An 11,824-nucleotide genomic window follows, 5' to 3' on the forward strand; every position below is an offset into this window, starting at 1 on the left:
ACTCAAGGTATATATTAACGAAATATTGATAATTGATAGATGTATTAATCGGTAATAAATATAGGTTAGATATGTACTGGGATATTATTGTTTAGGTAAACATACTATATATACATGTATATACTTCCGATAAAAATCAAGCATCGAATTCATTAATGATTTTGATATACTTAATAAATGTTCTACATGTAAAGCTATCCCTATCTATTACTATAGGATTATAAAATACTACGAGATAATCTACTTTTTCAACATCAGGATATTGTATACGTACCATCGGTCATATTGTCATATTCAATCCAGCTGACATCGTAGAATTTATTTAAAATAATCGTGTTGGATTTGTTTGTTATTCCACATTGTGTAGAACCGTAGCAGCAGGAAAATGTTCCGTTATAATCTTTATATGAGCGGCATTTTTTGTTACACTGAATGTCTTGAATGCCTCTGGAATCTTAAAAGAAAAGAAATGTAACAGACATATTAACCGTAAACAAATACACACGTTGCTACCTCGATTTGACGAAGTTGTAGTTGTTATGTGATACAAATCAAATGGGATGGAGTGGGTGGGGGTGGGTAGATCAGGGGAGAACCAATATCTTTGTATTAATTATTTGATACATTGATATATAACGTAGTAACACAACTGACAATATGACTCGTGCCCGGGCCTCGAACTCACGATCTACTATGTTATATATCAAATAATTAACACAATGTATCATATGCACTATGTGTTGTTGATCCGAAGATAAAGATTTGAATTTCCTGTCGTAGTTGTACTCGATGAAAATTTGTAATATGTGTACAATTCGTATCCATGTATGTAAATACATTGCGATCCAGGTATTGGTAGACGACTTCCACAATGATCATGTCATGATACTTGGCCGACCACCACTGCGCCATTGAAAAGTTCTTTCTTAAGAACGCCGATTTGGCTTAGCGACAATATACATTGTACATTTGTCTGTCAATGAAGGGCACACGATGGTCGGCTGTTTGTCGACAATATACATTGTGTCTGTCAATGGAGGGCACACGATGGTCGGCTGTTTGTCGACAATATACATTGTACATTGTGTCTGTCAATGAAGGGCGAACGATGGTCGGCTGTTTGTCGACAATATACATTGTGTCTGTCAATGAAGGGCGAACGATGGTCGGCTGTTTGTCGACAATATACATTGTGTCTGTCAATGGAGGGCACACGATGGTCGGCTGTTTGTCGACAATATACATTGTGTCTGTCAATGAAGGGCGAACGATGGTCGGCTGTTTGTCGACAATATACATTGTGTCTGTCAATGGAGGGCGAGCGATAGTCGGCTGTTTGTCGACAATATACATTGTGTCTGTCAATGAAGGGCGAACGATGGTCGGCTGTTTGTCGACAATATACATTGTGTCTGTCAATGAAGGGCACACGATGGTCGGCTGTTTGTCGACAATATACATTTATCTGTCAATGAAGGGCGAACGATGGTCGGTTGTTTGTCGACAATATACATTGTGTCTGTCAATGGAGGGCACACGATGGTCGGCTGTTTGTCGGCAATATACATTTATCTGTCAATGAAGGGCACACGATGGTCGGCTGTTTGTCGACAATATACATTGTGTCTGTCAATGAAGGGCACACGATGGTCGGCTGTTTGTCGGCAATATACATTTATCTTTCAATGAAGGGCACACGATGGTCGGCTGTTTGTCGACAATATACAATGTGTCTGTCAATGAAGGGCGAACGATGGTCGGCTGTTTGTCGACAATATACATTGTGTCTGTCAATGAAGGGCGAACGATGGTCGGCTGTTTGTCGACAATACACATTGTGTCTGTCAATGAAGGGCGAACGATGGTCGGCTGTTTGTCGACAATATACATTTTGTCTGTCAATGAAGGGCAAACGATGGTCGGCTGTTTGTCGACAATATACATTGTGTCTGTCAATGAAGGGCACACGATGGTCGGCTGTTTGTCGACAATATACATTGTGTCTGTCAATGAAGGGCACACGATGGTCGGCTGTTTGTCGACAATATACATTGTGTCTGTCAATGAAGGGCACACGATGGTCGGCTGTTTGTCGACAATATACATTGTGTCTGTCAATGAAGGGCACACGATGGTCGGCTGTTTGTCGACAATATACATTGTGTCTGTCAATGAAGGGCACACGATGGTCGGCTGTTTGTCGACAATATACATTGTGTCTGTCAATGAAGGGCACACGATGGTCGGCTGTTTGTCGACAATATACATTGTGTCTGTCAATGAAGGGCACACGATGGTCGGCTGTTTGTCGGCAATATACATTTATCTGTCAATGGAGGGCACACGATGGTCGGCTGTTTGTCGACAATATACATTGTGTCTGTCAATGAAGGGCACACGATGGTCGGCTGTTTGTCGGCAATATACATTTATCTGTCAATGAAGGGCACACGATGGTCGGCTGTTTGTCGACAATATACATTGTGTCTGTCAATGAAGGGCACACGATGGTCGGCTGTTTGTCGACAATATACATTGTGTCTGTCAATGAAGGGCGAACGATGGTCGGCTGTTTGTCGACAATATACATTGTGTCTGTCAATGAAGGGCACACGATGGTCGGCTGTTTGTCGGCAATATGCATTGTGTCTGTCAATGAAGGGCAAACGATGGTCGGCTGTTTGTCGGCAATATGCATTGTGTCTGTCAATGAAGGGCACCCGATGGTCGGCTGTTTGTCGACAATATACATTGTGTCTGTCAATGAAGGGCGAACGATGGTCGGCTGTTTGTCGACAATATACATTGTGTCTGTCAATGAAGGGCAAACGATGGTCGGCTGTTTGTCGACAATATACATTGTGTCTGTCAATGAAGGGCACACGATGGTCGGCTGTTTGTCGACAATATACATTGTGTCTGTCAATGAAGGGCACACGATGGTCGGCTGTTTGTCGACAATATACATTGTGTCTGTCAATGAAGGGCACACGATGGTCGGCTGTTTGTCGACAATATACACTTTGTTTGTCAATGAAGGGCACACGATGGTCGGCTGTTTGTCGACAATATACATTGTGTCTGTCAATGAAGGGCACACGATGGTCGGCTGTTTGTCGACAATATACATTTTGTTTGTCAATGAAGGGCACACGATGGTCGGCTGTTTGTCGACAATATACATTGTGTCTGTCAATGAAGGACAAACACATGCCGACTATTTGTCGGCATCAAATACTGAACTTGTCAAAGTAGGACAAACAAAGGTTGAGTATTTAAAGAGGTTGGCTAGATCTGTCGTCTCAGGAATAGGAAGGAAGAAACCTATTTTTACGATAATAAACACAATATGTATACACGAATATATAGCAATGACATCAAAATAATTATACCCATATTCGATACATCACAGACATTTCCAATGTTCATGGCTTCAGTTGGTTGAGGAGACGAAACTGTCGATGAAACAATATATGCTGTGTATATCATCAACAAAGTCAATTGTCGACGAATGTCAGTGTATAGCCCTGTAAATAGAAAAAATAATAGGTCATGGTACACTAGATAACGTATTAATAATATGGCACCTTAGTTAACATTACTGGAGACATAGTTATAAATACCAGGACAGTTCGTGTGATTTACACAGTTATCACGAAATGACAAAAATGTTTATCATAGAGATATTTCAATAAATGACCAATTTAACCCATTGTAACGTCGGTACTCACCACAATGTCTTGCTACAGCCATCGTGTCGTGCCGATTTCTGGATTACAGCACTACGCATATGGAGCGATTTACCGGGAAGTTTTAAATTACGCTTAATGTGTTAAGGACTGAGGAATGATTAGAATATAAATAGACTGAGTGTCAATAGTATAAAAGAACGAAGATTTCCCACCATTCTCATTACTGAAACGAAACAGGAAGAAATATTATAATATTATATTATAAGGTAGCACACCACACTAAGACAGCCTGGCCATGGGCAATTTTTTTGTTAAGGAAATAACTCCTGTATTATGATATGCATAAAAATGAAAAAATAAATGTACACTATAATTGGTATATTCAGTATGAAGTAGTACATACAGGCTTCACATTTATTAAAACAAAAATCAATAAATTGGTTCCGGATTTTAAATATCCGGATTTTCCGAACGTGTGTTTACACAGGAAATTTAGTTTTGCCTACAGCGCAAAATGGAAGCCCACAGAAAAGGTAAGATAGCGGAAAAACTTAATTTACTACATATGTCCAAACAAGATTAATTCTGTCTTTGGGATAGAGATAGTTAATTTTAAATAGGTTTCAGAAAAAAAAATTGTGTAGAGAATTGTGCCATTTTGGGTCAAATATCATAATATTTTGCAATTTTTGAGAATTTTTTAAGCTGTTACCATGGTATTCACAGCTCTAAAAATCACAGAAAATATCAGTTTACTTATCCTTCAGAGCTCTATTAAAATTGCAAATGTTGTACAGATTTCAAATATATATACTTTATTAGAGGTTATATGTAAGGTTAACTGGCAATGTTTACATATCTAAAACATGTGCCATATTTTTCAGAATTTGGCATTTTTACTGTACACTGCTACCTATATTATATTATGAAATATGAAATTGATATGAAATATTGTAATCAGTGATTTACGTACAAAAGGAATCTAAAGTGTATTACCCGATAAAGTAGTGTACATTGTATGTATTTCAAACACTGGTCGTATATTTTTGACGCCGTGGAGAGAACTAATATAGACTTTGCCTGTTAATATGTCCAACTGATTATGGCATCTTGATGATTTTATAAACTCCGTCTTTACATACATCCATTGTAGCAAGATGTGTTCCTTTGTTGACAAACTGTGGTTGTTTTTTAACTTAGCCGAGATTAAAAGAGAGTGTCTGCAAATCTATGCTTGATATAACGAAAACGTTGTCATCATTGTCTGTCTTGCTACAGCCATCGTGTTGTTCCGATTTTTGGATGCAAAATTACACAGATGGAGAGATTTACAGGGAAGTATTAAATTATGCTTAATGTTCCGGCTTTGTTTATGACTGAGGAATGATAAGAATGAAAATAGACTGATTGACAACAGCACTAAAGAATTAATATTTCCCATCATTCTCGTCAAACAGGATGGAATTTTATCTACCGGAGATTACAGGACGTTATTAGGGCATTATTTATCACTGATGATGTTTCCATAGTTACAGGATGTTGTAAGGGGAGTATTTACCACTGATGATGTTTCCGTAGTTACAGGACGTTGTAAGGGGATTATTTACCACTGATGATGTTTCCGTAGTTACAGGATGTTGTAAGGGGATTATTTACCACTGATGATGTTTCCGTAGTTACAGGACGTTGTAAGGGGATTATTTACCACTGATGATGTTTCCTTAGTTACAGGACGTTGTAAGGGGTTTATTTACCACTGATGATGTTTCCTTAGTTACAGGCCGTTGTAAGGGGATTATTTACCACTGATGATGTTTCCTTAGTTACAGGATGTTGTAAAGGGATTATTTACCACTGATGATGTTTCCTTAGTTACAGGACGTTGTAAGGGGTTTATTTACCACTGATGATGTTTCCTTAGTTACAGGCCGTTGTAAGGGGATTATTTACCACTGATGATGTTTCCTTAGTTACAGGACGTTTTTAGGAGATCATACATACTGCTTATTAGGGGATTATTTACCACTGATAAATAGTCCCTAGTAAAATGCCATACATATAAAAAGTGTATTTTTACACAAAAGGGGTACGTTTCAATGTGTACGAGTGTCGTTGCATCTTTTCAAGACCGACTGGTCTCTTTGTCAAGCTCTTACTGACTGTGTGAGAGAAAATCGAATCACTCGATGGGACATGACGTCTATCTAAGTGTATATATATATACACTGTACCGAAAAGGCTACTGATCTGGTGTAGACATATTCCCCTGTCCTGCATGGGTTAGTAATAGGTCGTTAAGGTGACTTAACTGGTAGACCCCCTCATTTGTGTTCATGCTTTTCGTTTTCCTGATTTTGATGGCTTTGATTTGTCTTACTATTGCGTTTTGTTCTTTCTACACTATTTTGGCATTATGATGTGGTTATCGATTCGTTGTAATGGGTTGTAGATGTTTTTCGTTTGTTTCGGATGAGAGTGGCAAAGAGACAAGTCGCTCTTAAAACGTTGCTACGATACTCGCACACAATGCTACGAATACTGATTGTGTAAAGATAAACCTTGTATATAGATATGTATCCTAACTGATGAATAAAGAAAATAGATAGAGGATTTTTTATCACTGATGATGTTTCCGTAGTTACAGGATATAGATAGGAAATTATTTATCACTTATGGTGTTTCCGTAGTTACAGGATGTACGAGGGATGTTTGATATGATGTGAGCCTCGTCTAGAAGGACTTTTAAAGTCCTGCTATTCTATGACAATATAGGGCTGTGTACCCGAAGACTGGTCTCATTTGGTTAGTTTATATCGACGAGGTAGCACTCTAAAGTAAACAAGACAAGCGGCTTTAGCAAAATGGACAAATTCGATGAAAAAGCAGTGATGTAATACATGTATTTGCATAAAAAAGGTTTAACACCCAAGGATAACCATACTGACATGGTAGCAACGCTAGGGAAATTTTCACGTACTAATCTTAACCTTTTTGAGGAAGATCATGCCAACTTTCTTCAGAGATTTGCCACTGTGGACAGAAAATGGGTCCATCATTTTACCCCAGAGGCTAAACAACATTCGGAACAATGAAAGCACCCTGGCTTTCCCCGTCAAAGAAGGCAAAGTCTGTTCACTTAGCTGGAAAGGTTATGACCTCGATTATCTGGGATGCAGATGGTATACTGCTGATAGATTATCTCCAAAAGGGACAAACAATCAAAGGCACACACTATCCTTCACTTCTGAGGCAGTTCCGGGAAATTATCTAACTTAAGCGCGGCAGAAAGCTCACTAAAGGTGTGTTATTCTATGAGGACAATGCTCCTGTTCACAAGTCTGGCATTGCCATGGCTGTCATACACGATTGTGACTTTACATTGATTGAACATCCGCCTCTTGCGTCTTTTGCCAAAACTGAAAACAGCTATTTCAGACACCCTCTTTATTCCGATGATGACGTCATACATGTAGTTGATGACTATCTGAACAGCCAAGAAAAAGTATTATATGAAAGTGGCATTGAGTCCCTTAAACAACGCTGGCAAAAGTGTATAGATACTGAAGGGGATTATGTTGAAAAATGATAATCACAACTTATCAATCAGCCCTCGTAGATATGAAATTATTTACTACTGATGATGTTTCCGTAGTTACAGGATATAGATAGGGGATTTTTGTTATCACTGTTGATGTTTCCGTAGTTACAGAATATAGATATGGGATTATTAACTGCGGATGATGTTTCCATGGTTACAGGACGTAGATTGAGGATTTTATTTTACCACTGGTGATATCGACATTGACTTACTAATTGCAGGACGTAGACTTGTCGCTCTTATAGAGGGTTCTTTTGAAGTGCAATTTAATAGGATTTGCATTTTTTTCATGGCAGCATTGGTTAGTTTACCAAGTGAGGTATTTGTAAACAAAAATCGCAGTAAAATGGATGAACATTTGTAATACTTTTTAATTTCATTTTTTAATAAATAACACGGGAGAAATAATTTCAGGACTCGATATATAAAAATGTAAGCCACTACATAAATAGTATCTACTTCTAAAGATATATTGGTTGAACCGACACATTCAAACGTAAGTGATACAGAGACATATGGACCTATTATGAAGGTATTCAATTGTTACGTTAAAGACAATGATCCATACGTATTTCATATATAACAAAATTAAGAACTTTGTATACACTGGACAAAGCATCTTTCTTTTAAAACATTCAACATAAAACATCAAACATTATGTGTATGATTCACATCTCAGGCGGGTCAGTATCCACATCAAATCTCAGGCGGGTCAGTATTTACAACACATCTCAGTCGGGTCAGTATTCACATCACATGTCAACCGGGTCAGTATTCACTACACATCTCAGGCGGGTCAGTATTCACACCACATCTCAGGCTGGTCAATATTCACATCACATCTCAGGCGGGTCAGTATTCACATCACAGGCGGGTCAGTATTCACATCTCAGGCGGGCCAGTATTCACATCTCAGGCGGATCATTATTAACATAAAATCTCAGCCTGGTCAGTATTCACAGGATATCTCAGGCTGGTCAATATTCACATCACATCTCAGGCGGGTCAGTATTCACATCACAGGCGGGTCAGTATTCACATCTCAGGCGGGTCAGTATTCACATCTCAGGCGGATCATTATTAACATAAAATCTCAGCCTGGTCAGTATTCACAGGATATCTCAGGCGGGTCAGTATTCACATCTCCGCCGGGTCAGTATTCACATCACATCTCAGCCAGGTCAGTATTCACATCAAATCTCAGGAGGGTCAGTATTCACAGAACATCTCAGGCGGGTCAGTATTCACAGGATATCTCAGGCGGGTCAGTATTCACATCTCCGCCGGGTCAGTATTCACATCACATCTCAGCCAGGTCAGTATTCACATCAAATCTTAGGAGGGTCAGTATTCACAGAACATCTCAGGCGGGTCAGTATTCACAGGATATCTCAGGCGGGTCAGTATTCACATCTCCGCCGGGTCAGTATTCACATCACATCTCAGCCAGGTCAGTATTCACATCAAATCTCAGGAGGGTCAGTATTCACAGAACATCTCAGGCGGGTCAGTATTCACATCTCCGCCGGGTCAGTATTTACATCACTTCTCAGGCTAGTCAATATCCACATCACATCTCAGGAGAGTCAGTATTAATATAATATCAAATAATTGTGTCGGTCGAACTAGTCTTCACAAAACATCAAACATATATTATGTCGGTCTGATCTCCTTATATTCATGTCATCCTCCTCTTACTTATACATTTCTTATAACATCACACATCTTTTGTGTCTGGCGGGTCAATCTTCTTCAGTGAAAATGATTTCATTGGGGTAGAGGAACGCCGCTGATCTTTTAGACTGAAGGTCCTGGAGAGTCGCATTGAAGATTTCCGACTAGAGATGATGGTAGTCTTAACGTATATCTCACACTAACAATGATGGTAGTCCTAACATATATCTCACTAACAATGATTGTAGTCTTAACATATATCTCACTAACAATGATTGTAGTCTTAACGTATATCTCACACTAACAATGCTTGTAGTCTTAACATGTACATCTCACTAACAATGATGGTAGTCTTAACATATATCTCACTAACAATGATGGTAGTCTTAACATATATCTCACTAACAATGATGGTAGTCTTAACGTATATCTCACACTAACAATGATTGTAGTCTTAACATGTACATCTCACTAACAATGATGGTAGTCTTAACATATATCTCACTAACAATGATGGTAGTCCTAACATATATCTCACTAACAATGATGGTAGTCTTAACATATATCTCACTAACAATGATTGTAGTCTTAACATATATCTCACTAACAATGATTGTAGTCTTAACATGTACATCTCACTAACAATGCTGGTAGTCTTAACATGTACCTCACTAACAATGATGGTAGTCTTAACGTATATCTCACTAGCAATGATGATAGTCTTAACATATATCTCAATAACAATGATGGTAGACTTACCATTTATCTCACTAACAATGATGGTAGTCTTAACATATATCTCACTAACAATGATTGTAGTCTTAACGTATATCTCACTAACAATGATGATAGTCTTAACATATATCTCACTAACAATGATCGTAGTCTTAACGTATATCTCACTAACAATGATGGTAGTTGTGGCACCCTGTTAATTTTGGTTATTTTAACTGAATCACTTTTATAACTGCTCGTTGTGTTGTATTTGTGCTGTTCGTATCCCACGTCGTGTTTGTGGCTGTTAGGTAAATGTTCTGTACTCGTCGTGTGATTGTCACGCAGTGTGTATCCTATGCTGTGTTACAGGTAGCTGTCAGTTATGTGCTTTGTATGTGTGGTTCGTGAATGTCCGGAGAGTATGTTCGTGTGATGTATGTTTGTAATAAACTGGTTTGACCACTGACGGACAGGACAGGGCAGGACATGCGCAATGCGTTTCTTCTTCTTTCTTTCTATCCCTTTTTGGCGCTCTTTCCCCAGTTCCACTCTGTACATTGGTCAGAGAAGACGGTCATTCTTATGCCAACTTTTCATACATTTTGTAAATACGTCCTGGGCACCACATGCCAAGTAAGTAGTGAAATTGTTATTATTAATTATTATTATTTATTAATTCATTATCTACTGTGTTACAGGTGATCGGTACTTCCACCGACGTTTATAATTCTAAATTAAGTTAACTTGTATCGAATCAGGTATCTGTCTATATTTTAAAAGCATATCCTAATAATTTTAACTCCGAATACGTTAACTGAATGTGGTCTAATCTGAGTATGTGTAATTTTAACTGTTTTCAAATTACGCGCTGTTGTTGTAAAGTTGGGCGCGTTAGTTTCGAATGTATATGTATATTGACAGAAGCTATTTGCTTGATTGCAGGGACTTTTCTGCCTGTACTTATCAATATGTGCAAGTAAACATGTGAACAGAAGCTCCTGCCGTTTATTATCTATTGCCAAGGCCCCTCCCAACTGAAAATCCGACTTTGTTATATTGGCGCCCATGTAGGGACTTGGCACTATGGGATACCACAACTACCGCCACCGGACATGTTCATTGAACGCGCCCCGCATATGTGTATGTTGCCTTTCCATGGAGTACTGGACTGTGTCTGTACGTGTATCGGTAAGCTGAACTTGGATGCCTGTACTTTTTGTGATTCAGACATTTTTGAATGCTAGACTTTCCTTCGTTCGCGCTTGAGTGATGATCTTATAGCTATATAGTGTGCACACTGACATTGTCTCTTGTAATCGCCGGATCGCGCCGCTGGAAGCCTCACCATATAGACTTTATTTGTTTTCCTAATTAAATATTATTGTTATCACTGTATTACTTGCCTATATTTATCACTATTATCTACATTGCTATTGTATTTCATTTGTAATTAATGGTATGTATTTTTGTGAACATTTGTGGTATTTTTGAGCAACTTGGGTTATAAGTTTTTTTCAACTTGTTTTTTCCTTTTGTGATACGACCTTGACCTTTGTATGTACATCCGGTCTAGGTTTGACTTCCGGTTGCATAGTAAACATTGATTATTTTTGGAATTAATATTTTTGTTTTGCTGTTACATCATCTAGTGCTAATACTTGGTGGTGCATAATTAGTTTTTTTTCCTTCGGCTAGTATCTTATTAGCTTATTTATCCGTTTATTTATTATTTTTTGTGCCCAAACAATTTATTATATATTTTTTTTTCATCTTAGTTTTCTTGGCACACTTAGTTGTTCCTGTGTTAGGTAAATCCATCTTGTGACACTTTGTTTTCTTTCCTTTTGTTGACTTAAAATACTTTGACCTATTGACATTGTTTGACATATGGGGTGTATGATGTGCGATTCCTTTATGTGAGATTACTTGTTTATTTGTGTATTTTGTATTGATTCCCTGGTTTGTGTTAATGTGTATGTCTTCGTGTCGGTTCATGTGAATTTGTTTAGACTATATTTATACACCATTTACATGTTTTATTTATGCTATATGTGTACTTGTTTGTTGAACTTGAGTTACTTTGTGTATTTTGTGATTTCATACGCTGACTTGTAGTTAGACTCGTGTTTTCTTGCAGCATTTT

General features: G+C 38.2%; 1 long non-coding RNA gene across 1 annotated transcript; it reads left to right on the forward strand.

Annotated features, from left to right (window-relative positions):
- The first annotated feature begins 9,888 nt into the window (after positions 1 to 9,888).
- LOC117331530 lies at positions 9,889 to 10,675 on the forward strand. The gene is made up of 2 exons (XR_004533569.1): positions 9,889 to 10,314; positions 10,624 to 10,675. It is a non-coding gene; the product is annotated as an uncharacterized LOC117331530 (long non-coding RNA).
- The last annotated feature ends 1,149 nt before the right edge of the window (positions 10,676 to 11,824 follow it).

This window comes from Pecten maximus, chromosome 7 (assembly GCF_902652985.1).
Source record: "Pecten maximus chromosome 7, xPecMax1.1, whole genome shotgun sequence".
Lineage (NCBI taxonomy): Eukaryota > Metazoa > Mollusca > Bivalvia > Pectinida > Pectinidae > Pecten > Pecten maximus.